We start from the raw sequence: 25,958 nt of genomic DNA, 5'->3' as shown, positions 1-25,958 counted from the left end.
GTATTAGCATAATGGTACTATTACAAGGTTGGCACTGACAACACCACGTTGTACTAACGTTGGACACGTTATAGGTTATAGGAAAGCATGGCACTGCTCAGAGAAATAACAACGGCTTCATTGAACTATGTGGTGACCATAGCCTGACCATGACCCACATAAAACAACCCAAAAAGTGTCAAAAAATCCAAAATAGAAGAAAAGAAAGGACAAGAATTGGAGAATGATTAGCATATTATGTAATGTAAGAAAACGGTGGATGAGAATGGCACAGGACAGAAAAGATGGAGACAATCAGCTACATCTACGTTCAGGACATTAAGACAATAATTGAAAATTGTAGACCTGTTATTTCTAAAAGTTTTAAACAAGCTTTTGATAAGTTAAACAGAAAATCGATAATGAAAGAAATATGAAGATATGGAGCAAAGTGATAAGAATAATACAAATGACAATGAAAGACGTACAATCCTAATTTATTAAATTTATACAGGAAAAGACAACTGAAACAATACAAATATAAAAATTGGATGGGACAAAGTTATACTCTAGGGACTGTATTATTTTTATATATTTTTTATAGAAAGCTTATCACAGATATATTAACCACAGATAAAATAAAGGAGAGAAATATTGAAATAATAGGATATGAAGATTACGTAACTGTCGTAGCTCATGAGGAAACATCATTAAAACAGCATTTTTAGAGATATAATTCAAAAACAAATTGATAAGAGATTCACTCAATAGAGAAAAAACATATACATGCACGATACACATCATAATTACAAAAACCATGGTTCAACAACAGTTCCAACAAGTGTTTGCCATTAAAGTATTTGGTAAGTAAGATTTACATACTGTCTGTCATCTTCCAAATGCTACACAAGTGAACATCTCTTATTTAAATCAGCCTTTAAGTTAAACTTTGATAGTTCGATTTTTTGTTCTAATTATATAGGACTCAACCTTTTCTATAGCCTTATTGTTCAGAGTAATATCTTGAGTTGTATCTAGAGATTCGTTTGTTACATATTTAGTTTTTACTAGATTTATTTGTATACCTATTCCTTTTGATTTTGTATTTAGGTCTAATAGCATTCACTGCACTTGTTCTCTGTCTTTAACGCAAATTTCAGATAGTTCAAATGGTATCTGGTCAGTACCATTCTTCTTCTTGATGTGACTATCCGTGTTAGGGAATCCGACTATCCGACGAATGTTACGGATCTTTATCTCGTCTCCAACAGCACAGATGTAGTGTTGAACCAGATTCTGAGGTTTTATAACCATAATATTCGTCTTCTTCCTGAACCCCGCTTTACAAATATTTTTCCTTGCAGAATGGCTTTTAAGAGGGCATATCTAGATTCATTTCACATAATATGTACAAAGTATTGTAACTTTCGAGATTTGATGGTGAACAGTACCTCTCGGTTCTTATTCATTCTTCTGAGGACCTCCGCATTTGTGACCCGGTTAGTCCATAGGATTTTAAGTATTCTGGTATAGGGTATATTTTATATCATCATCATCATCATCATTTGGCTCTACAACTCTATGTGAGTCTTGGTCGCGTTTACTATTTCCCTTCAATGTTGTCGGTCCTGAGCAGCTATTTCCCATTACTGTACTCCCAGTTTTCGTAGATCTCTGGCCACTGCGTCCTTCCATCTCTTTCTTGGGCGACCAACTGGCCTTTTGCCATCGGGCCTTTCCCAGAATGTGGCGTTCAGAAGTCTTTCGTCCCTCGATCTTAGCACGTGACTTGCCCATGGTATTCGGTTTGCTTTAATGTAGCGTACCATGTTTTCATCTCCATATATTGTCTGGAGTTCATCATGGTGTCTTCTTCTCCATTCTCCTGTTGTCTCTTCTCTGCAAGGCCAAGGCCCATAGATAGTCCGCAGTATCTTTCTTTCAAATACCAGTAATTTTGTCGTTTCCCGCTGGTTCAGAGTCCATGTTTGGCTTCCATACCGTCCCATTTTGGGACGAATTATTGTCTTATATACTCTTATTTTTGGTGATCTTGAGAGTATTTTTGATTTAAGTAGGGTCACTAATGAGTAATATGCCCTGTTTCCTGCAATGATCCTGGCTGCCACGTCCTTTTCGTATTTATTTTCAGATGTTATGATCGCTCTCAGGTACTTAAATCCTTTGACGACTTCAAAGTTGTATTCATTAATTGTTACGTGTTGTCTAACCCTTGGTCTTAGGTTCTTCGTAACCACCATGTCTAAGTCCGGTATCAATGAGGACTTCATGCGACGTGGTGCTGTCAATTCTGATTCGTGCAGAAGCGTTCTCTGTACTCACCTGTGCTAATTGTACCAGGTTTCCAGGTAGGTACTCCCATTTCTACCATAGTCTCCCACAATGCTTCTCTGCTAACAGAATCGTAAGCTTGTTTAAAGTCCACGAAGATTTGGTGTACATCGCGGTTGAATTCCCAGTTCTTTTTTAACACCTGGCGTAGGACAAAGATCTGGTCTATGGTCGACCTTCCCGGTCTGAATCCGCTTTGGTAGTCGCCTATTATTTCCTCTGCGTATGGAGTTGGTCTTGTAAATAGTATTATGGATACAATTTTGTATGTTGTATTGATAAACGATATTCCTCTATAGTTTCGACATATTTGTTTGTCTTCCTTCTTGTGAATAGGTATTATATTGCTTTCATGCCAGTGCGTCGGTATTTCTTCTCTTTCCCAGACTTCTCTTATCAGATGGTATATCTCAAGATGTAGTTTTTATTCCCCTTGTTTAGTAGTTCCGCCTGTATGCCGACTGGGCCTGGGGCTTTATGGTTGTTTAGGTTGTTTAGGGACGAAATTGCGGACTTTATGGTATATACTGGTATACACTGGTATAAAAAAATATATTGATTAGTATCCAATATCCCACGTGTTCCTTTATTATTAAATAATTTGAAATCCGGTCCTGCTACAACTAAGAATAATCTGTTTAGGAGTACACTTTCACTGTATCTGAGTAGTGATGCGCTCTGATGCGGCTTGCTATGGTGTTAAGGCCACAAAAGGATGTTCATGTGCTGAAAAGCTTGTTTCCTATCTAATAGTCGGCAAAACACCATTTATAGGTCGCATCAATTAAAATTCATTTGGATGAATGCTGTGTCGACACCATCATTTGTTTGATTTTTATGCAGATGCTAAATAGCAAAATGCCGAGTAAAAGTATCGTCCATTGAATGACCAAGAACTGAAGTCGTTTAGCGGACACAAGAGGTTCAAGGAAAATTGTGTACTCTCACTCTGTGCACTAGTTTTTATTAAGATCTACATTTATAGTCATTTTGTTATATTATATATATATATATATATATATATATATATATATATATATATATATATATATAGATTATAGTTTATATATATATATATATATATATATATATATATATATATATATATATATATATATATATATATATATATATAGCAAGGAGTACGACTGTTTAATATTAACAATATATCAAGTGAGTGAGAAGAAGTCTCACTGTAATTGAGGTTATCAGTCAAAGAGAAATAAAAAATGAAAAAACTATTTCAATCTTTTAATAGAAGACGTTTCGTGCAGTCTTCCTGCACTTCATCAGTTCTACTGATTGTGAAGTTACATAAAAGATGTACACAACAATGTCATCACAATGGGTTGTGTTGTTAAAAACTTAATAGCTAAAAAATACATAAAATTTCTTAAGCTAAAAATACATAAACGCAAAAAATGTCACAAAGGTCCTTAGTGGTTAAAATCCTAAGGTTATTGAACAGTTACATAAAATTTTGTTTTGAAACATGAGGCCAGGAGAAGAAATATTCTGTTAGAGTCAAAATAATTATTTTAAATCCATTTCTTATTCTAACCAAAAAAAAGCGCACAAAAAACCTAAGCAAAAAACCAACTGTTCGGTGTCTGTCATTAAATGGATTTAAAAAAAGGGGGATGTGAAAATCTTAACAAAATTAATGTAAATTATTGTAAACCTAGATTTTCATCCAAAAACCTCCCTGTGACACACAAAAGATAAACAGAAATAAAGATATACGATCGCCGTGACAACGGCAGCAATGTATAGTGTCACAAAAAAGCTTTCAAACGAAAACCCGGTTTACAGGTTGACGATGCACCCTGAATTATATCAATTTCTCTTTAATCGAAAAAATGCCATAGATTTATTGGTTGTTAATAATAAATTTGAAATCCAGGAACCTAGAAATAGGTGTGGATTAGTTAAAAATTAATTACAAAATACTGATTTACTTGCCTCATGATTGTTGGAAAAAAGTCACTAAAGCTGGAGTGTTAAGCCATGTTATCAGACAGGAGCTGGGTGGAAATGAGATTTAAAACTTTTATGTTGCTACCAAGCATTGGTGGTTTGTAGGTTGGAAACTTTTTGGATGAAGGTAAAAACAATTGAAATTAGGCCATGTGTTGATCGGATTTGTGTGGAAAATAAATTTGAAATTTAACAACTGAATGAATTTAAGGATTGTTTATAAGCAAGGAGTGATATATGATGCTAAGATTGTCAATATCAGTACGTTTGTTCATAGAGTTTTGTTCCCTTAGAATGTGGGCCATTTCTTGGAAAGATCTTTTATAGAAATTAGGTTCTGTGACTAAGGTTTTGATGTTATCAAAATCAATCTGATGATTAAGTGTGATGGAATGTGTGCTGAGGGCACAAGAATGCTTGTTGCATCTGATATCGCTTCTGTGTGAAACTACCCTTCCTTTAAGGGTTCTTTTTGTTTGTCCAACATATTTCAAATGACAGTCTTTGCATGGAATGTTATAAACTACGTTAGATTTCTCCCAAATATCTACTGGTGTTTTAGTACAAGAAAAAAGATTTCTGACTGTTTTACAATTCTTGATGCCTATTTTGGCGGATAACGGTTTGAACAATTTCATAAGTTTATCAGTTAAATGTGGGAAATAAGGTAAGGAACAGTATCTCTGAGGGGTCCCAGATGTGGAAACCTCTTCTCTTTGAATTCCATTATTTATTTGTGAGGAATCGTGAATTCCTCCCAAATTGGAATGGTTCTGGTCAAGTAGTACTCGAGAAGTTGAAAATAAATATCTATTAATAAGAGAAGTTGGATAAGAATTCTCACTTAAAATGGTCTTAAGTAATTGACTGGATTTACTTCTGTAAAGAGGATGCGACAACCTATGTGTCCTTATAGCTAATCCCTGTACGAGGTTGTGTTTGAATCTTTTAGGATGAAAGGAAAAATAATTTAGGAAGCGATTGCTAGCAACGCTCTTTCTGAAGTATATATATATATTCAGAAGTTTAACAATATAAGAGGTTTTTATGAGATGATCACAGTATTTCTTGTGATTATATTGTGAAAACCGTGGACTAGGTTTAATAAAATGGGATAGTTCCCGGGTGTTGGCTGTATAGAGCCAAGTTATAGTAGGTGAAGAAAGTATAAAAAGTAACTAAATTTGCAGTTACTCGAGCGTTATGGGGACCCATTGGGTTGTGAAGATTAGGTCCTAAAACCAAAAAAAGTTAAGTAAAGTTTTCCATTTAAGTTGGGACTTTCCATTTTTTAATTTAATTTTCCATTTCCAACAATCATTTTTCCGATAATAACGTCATCTATCCATAAATCGAAAAAATCTATCGAATAAAAGTTACTTATTTTTACGTAAGGAATCTAAATCTGCAATAAAAAATGGGCTCCTATTTAAGATTTTAAAGTAACCCCATCCCCATCTCCATGGTGGGTCGTTTTTGGTGTCATCCGATAGAGTTTTGAAAATGATTGGATACGTGTATTTCGCAGTTTTTCGATCTGATGTTCATTTCGCGAAATATCGCGGGATTCCTATTTAAAATTTGAAATTTACCCCAATCCCTCTTCATGGGGGTTGGTGTTTGGTATCATTCGATAGATTTTTGAAAAATATTGAACACGTATTTTTTAGTTTTTCGATCAAACGTTTATTTCTCGAAATATTTGCTTTTTTCTTGTGAAACTTTGTGACTCATTTTCTTACGCCTTACTCAAACCGTCAGATTTTTGAAAAATACACTGTTCTGCAAGTACTTACGTAATTTACCTTATCTTAATTTGACGATTTCGAGTTTTTCTAAGGATAATAAATTTTTTTCCGACCCCCCTTAACGAACTCCCCTTGTACAAGGTACAAGGTTTCTCCCCATGTTATTTTCTGACGCGCTCGAGTAACTCCAAAAATCCCCGCTTGGGCTCCCCTACCATTATCAGTCCATCTTCAGTAACCTTCGAAGTATTTGCGCTAATAGCCGCAAAACCAAACAGTGTTTGGGTTTAAGTTGAAGACTATACACTTAAAAGTATTAAATTAAACGTCATAATGCAGATGAACATGATATAATATCCGGGAACAGTATGTCTATACCCGTAATAGCACTCACATCAGTCTTGGTCTGCAACAGACTGCCAACACTTGGCTTATAGCTCCATGCACAACCAATTTAGTTATTAATAATTGCGAAGTTATGCTAGGAAGAAAATAAATCTCGATAAGGAAATGAGGCATCGAATTAGACATCGTTTGGCTAATTCTTTTTCCTTACGTGCCGTGTCCATATTCAGACGTTGACCATCATCATGCTTATAATTTCCCGACCCCTTTCTTTAAATGTTGCTGCGCCAACAAGTCTACTTTGGAACCACAGCATTGTCAAATATTACGCTGTGATAAAAGTTTCTTTCGACAAATCCATCTCTTTCCCTCCAGTTTTCCTTGTATTTATAACTTATAAGGCGAAGTAGATGGTATTTAGGTAATCTAATTATGTGGCCAAACTATTCTGTTTCTCTCCTCATTATGATGTTTATAAGCAGACGTTCTGAATCGGCGTTATCAAAATGCCTCCCACTTTTTCAGGTAAATATTTTCATACATGAAATGCCTCCCAGGTACAATCGAAATGCCTCCGTTTCGTTAATCATTTAGGCTGATATTTTGTCTATTTAATCTCTGTATAATGACATAATGTTGCCAAATCGTAATTTAAATGGGTACCAAATAGGTATATTTTGTTTGTTTATATTCTCTTTTGTATATTGTATTAATTGGCTAAATGCTGTATAAATACTTGAAAGTTTATTAGTTCTTGCATCAGTCAGTTTGTCCATTTCAAGCTTGTCAGTTCGTCGATTTCAAGATCAAATTGTGTTTAAGGCATAACATCCGAAGTAATGGAATCAACGATAAGTGTCAGTCAAAAGGAAAAACCTTTAATAACAACTGGTGGTTATACATTCTGTTTTCAAAAAATTTTGGCCAAAGATACAGTAAAACGGAGGACATGTACTAAAAAAACCTGGAAAGCATTTGTGAAAAGACAGGGATGTGAAAATACGATAATTGAATCAATATTAGATCATAACCACATAAGATGTCTGCCGAAATTTACAATAGAAAAGCCGTAAGGCAAGCCGCACACCAAAGAAACATGAAACGAAAAAGATGAAACATGAAACGAAAAACATGTTTCATGAAAAGAAAACACTGCTAAACAAATCTCAAAGTCCGCCTACCAATGAAACGAGTGTGATTGATGCTCATGACACATTTTTATTTTCGGAGAGTTTCATAAATGGCCGGACGTATATTTGTTAACAGTGGTTTATTTCCATGAAACGTAATTTACGTTTCATGTTTCTTTGATGTGCGGCCTGCCTAAGCAACTCAATAAAAAGAGTAGCCGTGATGGAAGATCTCAGCGAAAAACCAATGAAGCTCATCTGTAAAGAACTTAAGAAGACAAATTATATAGAGACATTTACTATCAATGATATTAATAGGGTTAGACAAAATTTTTATTATGTTAGAACCACTAATTCTTTAATTAAACTTCCCAAAATATATATGAATTTCATAAACCTCTTGATTTATTTTCTATTATTACAAATAGAAACGAAAATTTTATATTTAAAAATGACACGGATAACCATATTGTTATATTAACATGTTTTTCAAAATTTCGTTTTCTTTCGACTGTTTCCAATTGGTATGTTGACGGAACTTTTGAATACTGTCCTAGTTTTTTCACTTAATTATTTAGTATACATGGCTTGAAAAATGGACATTATATTCCTCTTGTCTTTTGTTTACTTCAAGATAAAAGTCATCTTCATATTATCTCACTTTTAAATATATCATAGAAGAATGTTTTAAAATGAATTGTCCTCTATCCAAATGTATTGTCTAAAATAATAACTTCAGACTTTGAAATTTCCATTCATAATAGTATCCATATGGCATTTCCTGAAGCAGATCTTCATGGATGTCGCTTTCATTTGGGTCAGGTATGTTATAGAAAGGTTCAAACACTGGACTTAGCTCCAGAATACCAGAAAAAAGGTGTTGACTCAACTGAAATTACTCATTTTCTTATTTATATTTTTGGTCTTTCATTCTTACATCCTAAAGATGTTAGCGGTTTTTGTGCTATAGATTTGGCAGAAATTAAACCAGTTGATAAAAGAGTCACCCAGTTTTGGGATTATCTTGTTGATATTTACATATCTGAAAATTTCCGCCACATCTTTGGGCTGAGCACTTCTTATTCTTACAAAGAACTACAAACTCATGCGAAAGTTTTCACTCCAAGTATAATTCTTCTTTATACTGCCCTCATCCTAACATTAATAATTTTATTGATATAATTTTACAATTTCAAAATACCTACATTAAAATGAATTTTGTTTCGACACCAAAAAAAATTTTTGCGGAAAGTACAGCAAAAATAAATTTTCTAAATGAAAAAATGTTAGAATTAAGAGAATGTAAAATAAATAGATTAGAATTTGTCAAAGTAGTATTCATATTTTAGGAAAAATATTTTGTAATTTTATATTTCTATACAGTACGCCACGATAAGCTAAGAGACATTCTTGAAAGAAAATACATAGATAATAAAGATCTGCGAATAATTCTCAACTTATACTGGAATCAGAAAGCTAACATCAAAATAGAAAATGAGATATCAAAAGCAATAGAAATACGTAGAGGAGTAAGACAGGGATGCATTTTGTCACCACTGCTATTTAATGTATATAGTGAAAGCACCTGTCAGGAAGCACTTTTGCAAGCAAATGAAGGAATCGTAATCAATGGAGAGGTTGTAAATAATATTCGATACGCAGACGACACTGTACTAGTTGCAAGAACAGTAGAAGAATTACAACGATTACTTACAAACATAAATATTGCTTGCAACAATTATGGCATAAACATTAATATCAAAAAAACCAAGTATATGGTCTTCAGTAAAATCATGACACAACTAGCACATATTAGTATAAACGGCATTCAAAATGAAAAAGTATCAAGTTACAAATACTTGGGAACTTTAATAAACGAAACTGGAGACCAAAACAATGAAATAAAAAGACGTATCGAAATTGCCAGGGCCACCTTCATAAAGATGAGAAAATTCTTCTGCAACAGAGATATAAGCATCCCTCTACGATTCAGAATGCTAAGAGGCTACGTATTTAACACGCTATTATACGGTGTAGAGGCCTGGACTCTCAAACAGAACAACATAAAAAATATTGAAAGTTTCGAGATGTGGTGCTACCGTCGAATGCTAAAGATAAGTTGGGTTGAAAGAATCACAAATCTTGAAGTAATACGAAGGATAGGAAGAGACCCAGAAATTTTGTTAACGATAAAACGAAGAAAACTCGAGTATTTGGGTCACCTGATGAGAGGTCATAAATACGCATTACTTCAAAATATAATGCAAGGAAAAATAGAAGGAAAACGGAATCCAGGCCGAAGAAGAATATCATGGATGCGGAATTTGAGAGAGTGGTTTGGCTGCACCACTAATGAACTTTTTAGGTCAGCTGTAAACAAAGTCAGGGTAGCCTTGATGATTTCCAATCTCCGATAGGAGTGGCACAAGAAGAAGAAGAAGATTTCTATACACATTTTGTAATATTTTCCAAATAAGTTTTTTGTGATGTTATTTTTAATAAATCTGTAAAATACTTAAGTATAATGTTTTTGTATTTTTTGTCAAATTCTTAATAACAAAAAATAATGGTTATTATATAATATAAGGGTTATAAAACTAATTATATATTATGTATAAGTTAGTTGAAATTTATAAATACTGCATAGTGTCAATAATCTTTCATACATAAACGTTGAAAATAAAAGAAATTAAATAACAAATTACCAATTTTGCCATAAATTTAAAAAGGGACGAAGATGTGGCAACGTCTCACCTTCACATGAAGATTAGAAGCATGTAATGTATTTAGGGCTTGGGAGGCAATTCGTATATGACCATTTTAGCGACAGGTAAGAAACCGTTCTTCGGTAGGCATTTTATATGCGGCCTTCTGAATTCACTATTTTATGAATATGTATCTTAATTGGAAATGTGCGAAACCCACGATATTCTTAGGACATGTCGACAGCACCACATTTCGAATGCTTGTAATCTGTTACGCATTGTGGTTTTTAATGTCCATGTCTCACAATGATATAATAGCATAGACCACACAGCTTTCTACACAGCTTTCTGTTACGTAAAACTGGTTTCCAGGTCATAAAAGCCTTACGTGATATTTTGATCCTGGTACCGAAATGATGTATATTTTGACATTTGAATTTAAAACCAATATAAAGTTCATTTCCTGGTATTGCTAGTTTTCATAAATACTGTATATGATCGCATGACAAAAACATCCGAAACGATGACACTTAATGAGTATTAGCTGCAAGATCGACATATTAATGATAATGATATAAACAGCTTATGACGATTTATAAAGCGATCTTTTTATCAGAAATCTACTTTTGTAAAGCTTTTTAATCAGGAAAGAACCTATTAGATTCAGAAACGAGAATAAATCTATTAATTTTGACTAGCTTTCTGACATGAAAATCAATTTACCGGTATTTAATTAACAAACGATCAATATTATTTTAAACACTAGATAATATACATTTTAAGAAGGAAGGACTATTTAGTTGTGGAGATTTCTATAAGTATTCAGCTGGACAAAAGAAGAATATGAGCATCCTTTTAGAAGAATTGGCACTTTATCATTAGATCTAATAGGATTCTAAATCTAGTATATTAGATCTCAGCAGAATGATTATAATTAATCTGAGTCCATACAATTGTATTTACTTGTAATTTTAATTTAGATTATTTATTTTTTTTATAATATTATAATTCTTTGTATCAAACATTATATCGAGCACACATACTTCATTATATTTTTCAAAATATACGATAATAATTAATATCCAAAGTTTGATGTTTAATTATGTGCATTTCTTATTCAAATCAAAGACGATTTAAATAATTTAATAGTTATATTATCCAAAATTTTAAAATTGCCCCGATCTTTTAAATAATTATTCTTGGGTATATTTTGGACAGTTCTTTTTTGTACGACTTTGTTTCTGACCGAAATAATTTTTTAATGTTCAATCATTCGCAAATGTTACATAAAATAATATATGACCAAATGAATTATGACTCAATTGATAATCCAATTTTTGTATAAAAGATCTATTTGTCTGGTTTTAGTGACTTGTTCGATTTTTTATGTAAATGAAGTCCCGTATATTTTGAACACTTCTTTGTTGTTCGACTTTGTTTCTGACCGAAATAAGTTTCTAACCTTCAATCATTCGCAAATTTTACATAAAATGATAATTATATTATTAAATCAAATAATGACTCATTTAATATTTTAATTTTTGTATAAGAATGCTATTTATATGGTTTTAGTGACTTGTTCGATATTTATTATATCAATGAGTTCCCGTTTATCTTGAACCTTACTTTCACTATCAATACTGAAATATACTTATAGTGATATTAATCAAGTGTTAGTGACTCATACCATTATTGTTTTTTTTTTATTTTAGGCCGGTTTGTGAAACAATGTTTTTGTGTAGCTACTAACTTATAGTCGAGTGGTTTGCCCCTAAGCCATTACTACAACCGGACCTTCTTGTAACAGTTTTATCTTCTGTAAAAAATATTCTTTAATAGTATTACTATTTATTTCTTAATGGTAGTCGCCTGTTTTTTATATTGAAATATTATAGAATCATCTTTTAAAAAGCAGTATCATAAAAATAGCACATTTTATAAAGTCCAAATAATAAGCAAAGTCACTCGATAAAGCAAAAGCAGATGCAACTAGATATAGTTCGAATACTAATCTATATATCGTGAAGCCCAAGGTAAAATACAACTATGTATCAATTTATTACGTCTATTAGAAAAAGATGATAGTGCAATAACACTGCTGGGTACAAACCTTCTATAAACATTATGCAAGAAGATTCATGATGTAACATTGACCTTTTTAGTTAAAGTTCAGAGCAAACTAAGAGAATTACGAATTCATTTACGATCCTTTAATATGATTTATATTCAGATCAGGAATAACAAATTGTCTCAAATGTTTAGTTTCAAGTACAGTATAATCAATAATATATGTATATAAACTATATGTATTATAATTTTTCAAGTAATATTTACAAATTATTACATTTATCTCCTTTTGCTTGTTCTGCTTGCTTGCTTGCATGCAGGATTTCGATCAGGACATGGAATAAACGACCATCTTCAGTGCCTTAAAGGTCTATCGAATATAAATAGACAACTTTTTTTTATTTTGTTGACTTTCACAAAGCATTTGACACAGTGGAAACAGTCACTATCTCAAAAGCACTATCAAAACGCATAATATGTATGCGAATATATTATGCAAATGCGAATGGGTATGCGAATAATATTCGAAATATATTCAGAAATGCGAAATGGGAAAGACCAGATTGGAGAAGGCATAGGCTTAACCAGGGGGTGGTTTTGCGGGTTATAACTCCCCCCCCCCCTTTTGGATGTACTTTGACCTCTATATGCTTAACACCATTATTATTCCATACCCCCCAGAGACCTTTAAGTATATGTAACCCCCCCTTGGGTACAAACAAAAACCCAATTTTGGGACCACAAAAACGGGGAAACGGGGAACAGGAAGGGCATCCTTGCTTACAGTCTGTGGATAAATGAAGGTAAAGTGCTTCGGAAGCGATGTCGAGCTTGCAGCGGCCATTCCGCTTTCGTGGCGCTGGATGACAGAGGAAACAGCGTTTTTAAAGTACCTCGGGAACTATCGCTGGAATTACGAAGAATGAATCCTGCACTAAGGTCAGTCAGGCGGCGTTCTGGACTGAGATGTCTTTTGAAGATTCCAGACCCCCCATCTTTAACCCTCGAGTGGTAACGTACGGTCCCTGACACCGACGTAATGGATTTTTCGCGGTAAAACTCAAATGCGCATTCTTTTTTGTCCCCGCGGCCAAGTAGCTTTCAAATTCTCATCACACTATTTAGTCTTGAAAAATCTGTGGCCAAGTATGGATAGTTCGTATGTTATTTGACCTGACGGTGTGAGAGACCGAGGTTACCATTTGTGTTATACTTAACGGTAAGTTTTTGTCGTTTTTGGTCCATAGTCAGTTTAAATAATAGATATTAATTTTAGGAGTTGTATGTAAATATTGATTACGAAAGAAAACAAGTCAGGTTGCAACAACTTTTTGGCGAAATTGTTGCTAATTCCGAACCAGAACCGTACAGTGCGGTGCAGTGGGGTGTATAAGAAAATGAGGAAACAAACGGACAATAATTTCAGTTTGTGTTGGACATTTGTTGAGTAATTTTATTTTTTTTGTGACATTTAAACCCTTGCCGATATGATTGTTGATATTTTGTATTCAAAAACTTGACATGTTTTTGAAAATTGTTTATCAATTATGTTAGTATCTAAAAGAAGCCAATTTTTTTAATGTGCGTTTTTTTCCCGAATATAAATAAATATTGATCATTTCTTACTGTATTGTTATTTAAATATAGTTATATTAAACATTTAGTCACATCAAAATATTAACAGAAAATCACAACCTAAGATATTCATTATTAAAAAAGTCGGTGTGGCAGACCGACGTTACCAACTATGTTACAAGAATTCACGTTACCGGCGGAAGGTTAAAGATGAAAAAAAAGATGTAACCCCCCCTTAGGATCATCCTGGTTCCACCTCTGGGAGAAGGTGTGTTGTAGAACGGCCTAGAAAAACGTGGAAAGATGCAGTCATAGAGAATTAAAAAAAAATAGGTGTGAGACAATGGAAAATAGTGCTACGGGTCCCACAAACATGAATGGCAGTACCTAGTAAATACGGTATGGGCTCACGAAGAGTTGTAATGCCACGATGATGACGATGTACACTTATTACATTTTATTTCTTCTTCTTGTAATGCTACCCTTATTAAAAATTTAAATTTAATGATGATATTTAATATCATCATGATCTCATAAATTAAATTTTTAATAAAAATTATAATTTTTACTAGTTTTCTGGTTTCTTAGAGCACTTTACATCAAACTTTACATTGTCTTTCTTGAATAAATTTATAATTAAAATAAAGTCTTACACGAACACAGATTTTAGTTTATGAAGTAGATTGTCAAGGATAAACTATTCACAAAATAATTGTATTTGTTTGAAAGTACGTTGGTAAAATCATTAATTAATTGACTATTTCTGGAATCTAGACCGATATTTCTTATTTTTTTTTCATATGCCACTAACTAGCTCTCGAATATTTGTTTATTCGCTTAAATATCGACCACAAATCAATTGCGACAATTATACTGACAGTCTCGGTTATTAAAAATAGGCCAATTTCTGAAAGCAGCAGTAAAAAAATTTAAAAAAAATGGAACTGCTTTAATGACTGTATTTGTAATGGAACGACAGTCTAATCAAAAAGTAACAGTTTTTCCATTAACAACATACCAAGTTTTAAAATCATTGGACGAATTTGTTAGATAATAATATATTTAAAGTACCTATATACTATCTTGGAGTATATATGTAGCAAGTAAAGCATACTATGAAAAAAAGAAACAGTTAACATCAAAGATAATCACAAAAAGAATAAAAATACTGATATAGAGAACTGTAATCAAGCTCGTCCTCACTTACGCGTCAGAAACGTGGACAATGACAAAAAGTGATGAGCGTTCAAGCTCTTTTGAAATTAAAATCCTTAGACCTTTATATTAATAAAAGCTCCCAGGAAAACGGATTATGGCTTAGACATGGTAAGCTACCATGATCAAATATTCGTTAAATCTAATGTAATTTTTGGTTTGAAAGTCCTTTGTACTCGTATTTGATGTTTTTGACTTTTCCGGCTACAAAAACCAACAGCAAAATTGAGCAATTTTTTCAACAGACACACAAGTTTTTTTCCTTCATTAAAAAAACTGCATAAAAAATAGAAGTATTTTTATATCGTACATGGGATCCATCTCTCTTCATAGTGGTATTTTGAACTTTTTGACCATAGCTCTGAAGATGGGTTTATATGATTGTTTATTCCCTTAAAATATTTTCAATTTAGATTTTTAATAGTGTAGGAAACAGAGGTTGAACCTTGCAAAATTGACACAAGTCCGGTTTTATTTTTTTTCTGGTATATCAAGGGGTGTTTATTATAAGACTAACTTTTTCTGAAAAAATTTCGCCCCGGAACCCCCCTTTTCACCCCTTTAAATGGGGTAATTTGTGGTTTTTGCGGAACGTAGCCCTTCCTGTACCTTTTACAAAAAATTTCCTTTATAGAAATATAAAGAGGACTATATTTTCTACGATATATTTTCAACAGCATAATGTCTATCATCCACCGTTTAGCGGGGGTAGCGCCCCAAAGTTTTTAAAAAAGATGTTTTAAAAAAAATATATTTTTCCCTAACCGTAACGGAAATTAAGAAGCCATCTAACCGCAATTATTCACAAATAATTAATTGATTTTTTGGTATAGGTTTCACTTAAGGGTAATTGCCCTTTTTTTAATTACAGGGTGTTACATTTTAAAAAACCCCTTTTTATACCATCTGAACCGTTTATGCTAGAGTTTAAAGACTTTCAGCGATTACCCATGTACTGGTGCTATTTACACATTTGTATAATGAATCCCCATTTTTTCTCCGGAACCACCCCAAAAAAAAGAAGAATTAATAAATAAAGTGATTTTCTTGGAATCCTTCGCACACAATGCCCTTTATTAATATGCTCCATATATTATTTTGTGCACATTATTATTACCCATGCATGGACACCAAAAGCGATTTCCTAGTGCAACCCCTGCAGCAAAAAAAAATAAATAAAATGGGGGGTTGAAATTTTTTTTGTTTTTTGTTTTTTGTTTTTTGATCCATATGGGCATATGCTTCATCAATAGTGCTTTTCAAAAATATATATGGTTAATGCAAGATCCCTGCGGAAACCACCCCTATCCTTGAAAATATACTGCAGAATCTACCCCTATCCCTTGGCGAGCATGTTTTTACGATTTTCTCATTACCTATGCATTCTTTTAAACAAAAGTTATACAAGGTTAAAGACCACAATTTACTCTAAAAATTAATTCCTATTCATTTTTTCGTATAAGCAACCGTTACGGCACAGTGGCGCCGTAAACCTCATATATGCTTTGGCGGGCTCCAGTCTTTGTTTTCTTTTTCGTCATCTGTTTGTTTTATTGATAAAGTATTTATGTAAAATAAAACAACACAGTGTAACCTACAAATTATGAGCTATGCACATTTTACAGTCTTTGCGCCCCAAAGTCACAGTGGTGGCCCAAAATAAATTTTTGCATATTTTCGCCACCTACACGCATTTTATTGCATTAATGCTACCTTAGTAGCACAATATTCACCCTTAAGTGGTCGCTAAGTACTGGCGGATCCAGGAAGGGGTGATGGGGGTTATCACCCCCCCTCTCAAACCAAGTGATATTATATTTAAAGATTATAAAAATATTCAGTTATTTTTATAGAAATACTTATATTATATTATTACTTTTATAAAAATGGCGTACTTCTTATGCTTTAGCGACAGTGGTGGATCCAGAATCGTTAAGAGGGGGTGACAATTGGTTAAATTTCTATAAAAATAAATGAATAGTTTTATAATCTTTAAATATAATATCACTTGGGTTGAGAGGGGGGGTGATCGCCCCCATCATCCCTCCCTGGATCCGCCACTGCTTAGCGACAACTTAAGGGTGAATATTGTGCTATTAATGTAGCATTAAGGCAATAAAAGATAGGTAGGGGTAGATTCTACAGTATATGTTCAAGGATAGGGGTGGTTTCCACAGGGATGTTGCAATAACCATATATATTTTTGAAAAGCACTATTGATGAAGCATATGCCCATATGGATCAAAAAGCAAAAAACAGAAAAAAATTTTCAACCTCCCATTTTATTTATTTTTTTTTTGGCTACAGGGGTTGCACTAGGAAATCGCTTTTGGTGTTCATGCATGGGTAATAATAACGTGCACAAAATGATGTATGAAGCATATTAGTAAAGGGCATTGTGTGTGAAGGATTCCAAGAAAATCCCTTTATTTACAAATTTTTCTTTTTTTTTTTGCGGTGGTTCCGGGGAAAAAATGGGAGTGCATTATACAAATTTGTAAATAGCACCAGTACATGGGTAATCGCTGAAAGTCTTTTTACTCTAGCATAAACGGTTTAGATGATATAAAAAGTGGTTTTTTAAAATGTAACACCCTGTAATTAAAAAATGGGCAATTATCCTTAAGTGAAACCTATACCAAAAAATCAATCAATTACTTGTGAATAATTGCGGTAGAATTTCTTCTTAATTTCCGTTACAGTTAGGGAAAAATATATATTTTTTTAAAACATCTTTTTTTAAAGCTTGTCAACTTTGGGGTGCCACCCCCGCTAAACGGTGGATGACAGATATATACTGTTGGAAATAAATCGTAGAAAATATAGTCCTCTTCATATTTCTATACAAGAAATTTTTTGTAAGAGGTACAGGAAGGGCTACGTTCCGCAAAAACCACAAATTACCCCCTTTAAAGGGGTGAAAAGGGGGGTTCCGGGGCGAAATTTTTTCAGAAAAAGTTAGTCTTTTAATAAGCACCCCTTGATATACCATAAAAAAAAATAAAATTAGACTTGTGTCCATTTTGCAAGCTTCAACCTTTGTTTCCTACACTATAAACCCGTTCTCCAAAACTAAGGGGAACAGTTTGGGTGATAGAGTGTCTCCCTGTTTGACTCCCCTGTTTAATGGTACAGGGTTCGTGTATTCATTTTCATTTCGGTAAATTGTAAATTCAGACAAGTTTTTTTCCTTCATTAAAAACTGCATAAGAAATAGAAGTATTTTTATATCGTACATGGGATCCATCTCTCTTCATAGTGGTATTTTGAACTTTTTGACCATAGCTATGAAGATGGCTTCATAAGCTGAATGCGCTCAGTTAGGAATTATTTATTCTACACACTTAAAAAGTACACTTCTCTCTGTTTACCTGTAATTACTTAATTGATCGAATAAAATGTTAAACGGTAGCTAACATTTTATTTACTTCACCGGTCTACAATAAATATAAATAATTGTTTACACAGACCATCAACCAGTTCGTTGATCTTAAGGAGTAAGCATATTGGTTTTAACTATTTATTGTTACATAAAAACGGTTACGGTTAAAAGGAGATAGAGGTTGTATTTTATTATTGTTTTATTTGGTGTGTTTCCTAAGCAATTCAATTATATAATTATTGACGTGTGAAGATGTTCACCGCCAGGATCTATAGAAAATTACGATTCCACATGTATTTAATAGTTATGGTTATTATCCATGTCGCTGTATACAGGTGAATGAGTATTGTGCACGAGGTATGTATTTTGCAACTGCTGAATAATTTTATTGTACTTAACTATCATTTACAGTACTTTTGCTATAAAATATTTATTCTAATTAATTATTTGAAACATCAAAGTGAACGGTAAAAGTAAGTAGTTTGAATATTTTTTGGTCCCCATGCTTCTTCTTAAAGTGCATATCCGTTCTGGATGTTGGCGATCATCATGGGTATGTTGACTTTATTTGCCGCAGCACAGAACAGTTCAGTAGTAGTCGTGTTACGAGTATACCACTTTCGTAAATTTTGAAGCCAGAAAATGCGTCTTCTTCCCGGTCCTCTTTACCATTTACCTTTCCTTGGAGAATCAGTTGGAGAAGGCCGTATCGTTTCTTCGATGGCTTAGTGTGAAAACCTCGTATCTCATTAAATTACAATTTTACAGGAGAGGCAAAAAACTGATTTTCTGCATAATATAATCTAAAAACAAAAATTACTGTTACGTATTTTAATTTGAGCACATTGAGGCAAATATCTGATCTTGGCCCAGAGCTGCAAGTGTTAAATGTTGCTATTAAATTGAAAATAAAAATATTAACTATAAAAAACACGTAAATATCCTTGCAGTACATAGAGCATTTGCCCAAGTAACTATGATAACCTTGTAGATCTTGATATACGTGTTTTTCATTTAAAATCAGGTTGTGTTTATGATTATTTACGAGGTATTCATTTTTCATAGCTTATTGCACACCTCCAAATACTAGGTTAATACAGTACAAATCTTTTGACTTAAGGTTCATAAAATGTTTCTATATACCGGACTACCTTTTGTTGTTCACAAAAAACATTTCTCCAAGTCGAATTTTTTAAACAAACACTCCAAATTAAGTATCAAATTCGTGGTTATAAATATACGTAGTATTCACACTAAATCAAGAGAGCAAATGATACGGTCCAGGACATTAAGGCGCGGCCACATAGGCGCGGCCGTTTAGGCGCGGCCGTTTAGGCGCAGGGACATTTAGGCGCAGGGACATTTAGGCGCAAGGACATTTAGGCGCAGGGACATTTAGGCGCAGGGACACTTGGGCGCAGATACATTAAGTTAAGAGGGGTATTCAGAAGTGGAACTTGTAGAATGAATATACCTACTTAAAATATAATAATATAAGGTATGCAGGTAAACAAAATTTGTATATAATCCGGCTCTGCCCGAAAAGGTGTAAACTTTTGGGACATTTTATGGCCAGAGGGATTATACAAGTATAATATTTCCCCGAAAAAAAAACCACTTAGTTTCTTTTGTCCTCTAAAAGAAACAATCCCACAATAAACATTGTATATTTTTTTTTCTTAGAAGGCAATATACAGTTTAAATATTTACAACCCCCATCAGTAGATTACAATGGTACTTACAGGTAATTAGCATCGTGATTGGCCGCCGTAGGATTATTACAGGTATATAAATACTATAATAAATACAGGTAAACATGCTCTCACTTAGTTACTAGTGTGCTAGCTTTCTGACAGTATAGCTGTTTGTGATATTTTTTGTGATTATTGTGGTGTTTTGTGAAAAATGGAAGTAGTTTCGCAGAAAGGAAACAAGAAATTTCATAGCAATGGGTATTGTTATATTTTTGATAGACTTAGTGCATGTGAAACAAAACAATTTTGGCGATGTGAGCAAAAAAACAACGGTTGTAAAAAACGTATTCATACATTGGAAAATGTGATTGTGAAGGAAATTCATCAACATTCACATGATAGTAATGCGGCTAAGGTTGAGGCTGATGTTGTGCGTACAAAAATGAGAATACGTGCTGAAGAAACAATGGAACAAACATCTCAAATTATTAATACTTGTCTAAATGAAGTTAACTTGTCGCAAGCCGCCCAAGCAGCTTTACCTAAAAGTACATCGTTGAAGAAAATGATACGAAGAAAGAGGAATCTAATAAATGCCGCACCTCCAGTTCCTCTACGGATAGAAAACTTGATTATTCCCGAAGAATATAGAACCTATTCAACAAATGGAGCGGCAGAAAATTTTTTGCTAGCCGATAGCGGTCCAGACGCAGACAGAATTTTAATATTTGGCCGAGCAAAGAATATCGATGAGGTGAGATATTTTGAAAAACTGTTAAGGTTTTGTCTCTTAATGGGACTATCCTTTTGTCTTTTGTCGGGAGGTAAATTAAAAATTAAAAAATTACCTTTATATTTAAAAAAAAATGAAAAAATGACAGGAGTAAAGTGTGCTTTGGAATGGTCAAATTTCTACCGTTTTTTTGAAATATCTTGGTAATTATTAAATATTTTTAAAAAACTTTAGTATAAAAAATGTAGGTTATAAAGAGAAGTAACTTTTGTTTGTTTAACATTTTTTACGAGATAGGTACACTTTTGTCCTTTTTTTCAATATGCGTGAGCTCATGTGTTGGACCACATCAGATTTTTTCTACTTAAGTTATTTTAAAATATTTAATAATTAAGAGGATATTTCAAAAAAACTTAAAAATTACACGAGTAAGTGCGCTAAAAATGATAAAAGTGGACTTATCTCGTAAACCTCACTATATATACTTCGTATATGCGTGAGCTAATTATATGGCACGAGTTTGTCAAGTACCACACCAATTAGTGTTTATTTTGTTACAGATATTGGTACCATCGCAGCATTGGTTTGTGGATGGCACATTTTCAACGGCACCGCCTTTTTTTTCACAAATATATGTAATAATGGCCAAAAGATTTGGTGGAGTTCATCCTGTAGCATATGCATTATTGCCAAACAAACAAGGTGTCACTTATAGAAGAATGATAGAGTTGCTCAAAAACATAGGGCCAAATTTAAATCCAAATAAAATTTCTTGCGATTTTGAATTGGCAGCCATAAATGCCTTTCGAGATGCATTTCCAAATGCTCAGATGCTGGGTTGTTTGTTCCACCTTACGAAAAACTTAAGAAAACATTTGGGCGAATGTGGTTTGATGGGTCGTTATAATAATGATGCTGATTTTGCTCTGCACGCGCGTATGATAACGTCGTTAGCGTTTATTCCAGTACATGATTTGGATAACGCCATTGAGGAATTATCCCATTCATTGCCTCCAGAATTAGAACCGTTGCTGCAGTGGTTTGAAGATACCTATGTTGGACGTCCAAATCGCCGCGGGAATGGAAGGCGGCCTGCCATTTTTGGCCCAGAATTATGGTCCGTTCACAATCGTGTTTTGTCTGACACAGACAGAACAAATAATCATGCCGAGGCGGCACATAGGCGACTACAAATAGAATTAAGTATGAATCATCCTAGTATTTGGAAATTGATTGATGGCTTAAAAACAGTACAGCGAGGTAGGGACATGTTTTTTGAGCAACTGGTTGCTGGTAATGAACCTCCAACGAAAAGATCCAAATATACTCTTGCCGACGTAAGAATAAAGAATCTTGTACGAGACTACGAAAATAGAAACATTATTGAATTTCTTAGGGGCATCTCTCATAATTACGAGATGAACGCATAATAGTACTGTTATTATCATTATTTTAAATATTATTATTGCTACAATAGATTGTTATTAATTATTAATTAGGTTTTACTAAGTGCGGATTACTCTTGCTATGTGCATACCTATACGAATAGTTTGTGTTGAATATGATTGTGACCTTTATTGTATAGAATAATAATAAACTTGTGCTTGAAATGAACTAATTCTACTTTATTATTCAATAATTTTCCTAATGTATCTGCGCCTAAATGTCCTTGCGCCTAAATGTCCTTGCGCCTAAATGTCCCTGCGCCTAAATGTCCCTGCGCCTAAATGTCCCTGCGCCTAAATGTCCCTGCGCCTAAACGGCCGCGCCTAAACGGTCGCGCCTATGTGGCCGCGCCCTAATGTCCGGCTCCGCAAATGATATACGTGGTTTCTTTTTTCGGCTGTAGAAAATAGTCTGGTGTATTTGGATTTTTGAAGATATTCTTCTTTAGCGGCGAATCGATTGAGGGTAAAATTTGATTGATCCCCGCGCATGCGCACACCGACAGTATGGTATTAGTTGTTATACGGGCTCTGATTGGGTGTTGAAATTTTGACATGATCTGTCAATAATTGTTCAATATGGAGGTTATCGGTAAACAAAAATATTGTATAATATTAGTTTTTATTGATGTGTGGACAGAAATAAAATCAAATTTATAATTATAGTGACTTTTTAAATAGTTTTGAAAAGCCGCAGGTACGTAATTCTAAATGTTTCAGTTGGAAATACCTAATATTTCAATACCTATCTATTTGGAAAATGTAAACAAAATAATGTAGTTACCTATTAGTGGGCAATGCTTTAATTTACATAATCTGATTACGAACAAACTTTCTACAAATCTTCATCTCATATATCGTTTTCTTACTCTATATTTTGTTGTATTTTATTTCGACAAAAATCAAACTAATAGTTTTATTAAATTCATATAAATTTATGGTGTAAACGTTTAGTTTGTGTATATTCCCACATGACGTATACGAGACTTTGGTGCAGTTTGAAATGGTGTCAACTTTCGTACGGCGCGGTAGACGTGAAGTGGGTTCAAGCCCCAAGCAAGTTATTATTTTTTTATTTTTTTATTTTATAGATTTTATGATTGTAAGTATATTATTATATAATTTTTGAAGATATTCTTCTTTTTGAAAGTGGTAGATAAGAAAGTTAGTTTGATTTTTAAATAAAATAAGTACAGATAACCTTTTAAGTATATTTACTTCGTTTAAATTACCTATTATATAATAGAAGAATATCTTCTTACGTGCGTACAAAGTACACACACATTATTTTTTTCTAACAGTTGTAAATCGTGAGATACAAGGTTTTCAAACTAAAACCACCAAAATGTCATTTTCGAACAAAAATGAGATACGAGGTTTTCACACTAAGCCATCGTCTTGATTTTTAGTTTCGATGGTCATGAGAATTTCACACTATTTTACCATTCTACGGTCAAAAATTCGGTCAACCCAGGATATACTTAAGATGCACCAATGATACTCCATTTCGAAAGATTCGAGCCTATTCATAGATGCAGCAGTCAGTGTCCACGGTTCCATTCCGTAGAGCAGAAGTGTGAATATGTAGCATTTCAACAGACGGCATTTATGTTAAGAGATAGTCCGTGTTATCGTCAAAAACTATGGTGTCATCTGCATATCTAATGTTATTCAACCATTCACCGTTTATTAAGATTCCTTTCGCACAACCGTCTAGCGTCTTTAAATACCCATTCAGAATAAATATTGAAGAGCATTGGAAATAAAATACAGCCCTGTTGTACTCCTTGTTCTATTGCAATTTTATCAGTTAACCGGTCTTCTATTTTGATTTTGGCCGTTTGATTGTAATAAATGTTTCTGATAATTCTCAGATCTTTGCTGTCAATTCCAATTTCTTGCATTAGAGTTATTAATTTGTCATGTTTTACTCTGTCAAATACTTTCTGGTTATCTATAAAGCATATGTATATCTCACAATTTAAATCCCTGCATCTCTGAAATAGCACTTGTATAGCAAAAATCCTTCCGTGTTCCCAAAGCATCAGAAAATCCGGATTGTGTTCTTATTAGTTGTTTCTCGCATTTTGTATAATTTTTTTTTGAATGACCTTTAGAAATGTTTAAGGTAAAATATTTAATTTTCTGTCTTTATACTTTTTAACGGTGTGATATTTTATTTATTCGCTTCAATATTGTTGTAATTATCTTCTGATATTTTAATATGTGATGTAGGTCTACATTAGTCCTTTCATACTAGTTTTCAGCCTTACTATTGCGTGTAGCCTTACTAATATACCAAAGATACCAAAATAACATCAAAGAGTGTCAATATGTATCAGAAAGGATTGTTACAGCAAAATTAGAATGGAGAAAGAAGACCTGAACATCATCGGAATAGAGTATACGGCCCAGAAAATAGTAAGCCCCAAACAACAAGGGAAATATTCTATGATCAATTGCAACAAGTAGTAGATCAAGTTAGAGGAAAGTTGATAATACTGGGGGATTTTAACGCTCGAATAGGCAACCAAGTAATACCTGGAATTAAACAAAAACATAATAAGAATGTCAAAAACGAAAATAACGAACTTCGAATAAACAACACCTTTTTTGACCACAAAGATCAACACAAATATACAGTCAATAATACCCGTGGACAAAGATCTACGATAGATTATGTTGTAACTAACAGAGATATACATCCATCAAAAATAATTGACGTAAGATGCCTCAACTCAGCAGATGTAGGTAGTGACCATAGTCTAGTATTATGTAAAATTAGAATCACCATGAAATGCTTCACACCTAAGAGAGTGGCACCAACACAAACAAAAATCAAAGTCGAAGGACTAAGTACGGAATCCACGGAGTACTTATATAGAAAAATAATATCAGAGAAGATTGCTGATAATGAAATACTAGAAAACGATAACATCGAGGAAAGCTGGGAAAAACTCAAAAGTAGAGGAACTGGTCCGAATATGGGCCCCTTATTTGTTTTTTTATTGAAACTTGCTTATTATATTTTGATAATACTGTTTAAATGTCATGTATACATGCTATAAGACCTTAGAAATAAAACTGCTAACTATGTATTTTTTATTATAAAGCTTAATTATTTTACAGGTAATAATATGAAGTGGGGCATATTTTTCTAACCAGGCCAGGCTGTCTGAAATATGGGCCCCATTAAAAAACTATCAAAATTTTCTTTTGACAATAAAAATACGACATAACTTAGCCAACAATTCATGCTTAAGGAATAATAAATATCTCTGAAAAATAAAATAAAATTATCTACAAAAATCACAAACGTAGATAAGAGTCTCTTTCTGCTCCGGAACACTGTTCATGTGCCCAAAGATTGCACATTAAACATTGAACCAGTTTCTTCTCCATTATCTAGTATCATCAGAAAACTGTTTTTTACATACATAATAGACATGTGGCTCCACTGCTTTCAGGAGATTACTGTCCTATCTACGCTAGGACAAGGTCTTCATCAGCGGGCAAAAATTCCTCTTTATCTTCTTCATCCGAACTGAATTGGGTTTTGTTTTTTTTCTTGGATTTCTTTATATTTTTCCCCTATTAGCTTCCCCTTTCCT

At 33.3% G+C, this 25,958-nt stretch overlaps 1 protein-coding gene across 3 annotated transcripts in view; it reads left to right on the top strand.

Annotated features, from left to right (window-relative positions):
* Positions 1–25,958, top strand: part of LOC114327743 (glucose dehydrogenase [FAD, quinone]) — a 219,085-nt gene that overhangs the window by 150,035 nt on the left and 43,092 nt on the right. Inside the window, exon 1 of one of the 3 annotated variants that reach the window (XM_050647890.1) lies at positions 826–842. The exons of the other annotated variants lie outside the window; for them this stretch is intronic. The gene's annotated coding sequence lies outside the window, so the exon portion shown is untranslated. Of the gene's footprint in view, positions 1–825; positions 843–25,958 lie in introns of those variants that run through there. 3 annotated transcript variants of the gene reach the window in all.

The sequence above is a fragment of the Diabrotica virgifera genome, chromosome 3, assembly GCF_917563875.1.
Source record: "Diabrotica virgifera virgifera chromosome 3, PGI_DIABVI_V3a".
NCBI lineage: Eukaryota > Metazoa > Arthropoda > Insecta > Coleoptera > Chrysomelidae > Diabrotica > Diabrotica virgifera.
The sequence above is the reverse complement of the archived record's forward strand: the minus strand, read 5'-3'. Positions and strand labels throughout refer to the sequence as shown.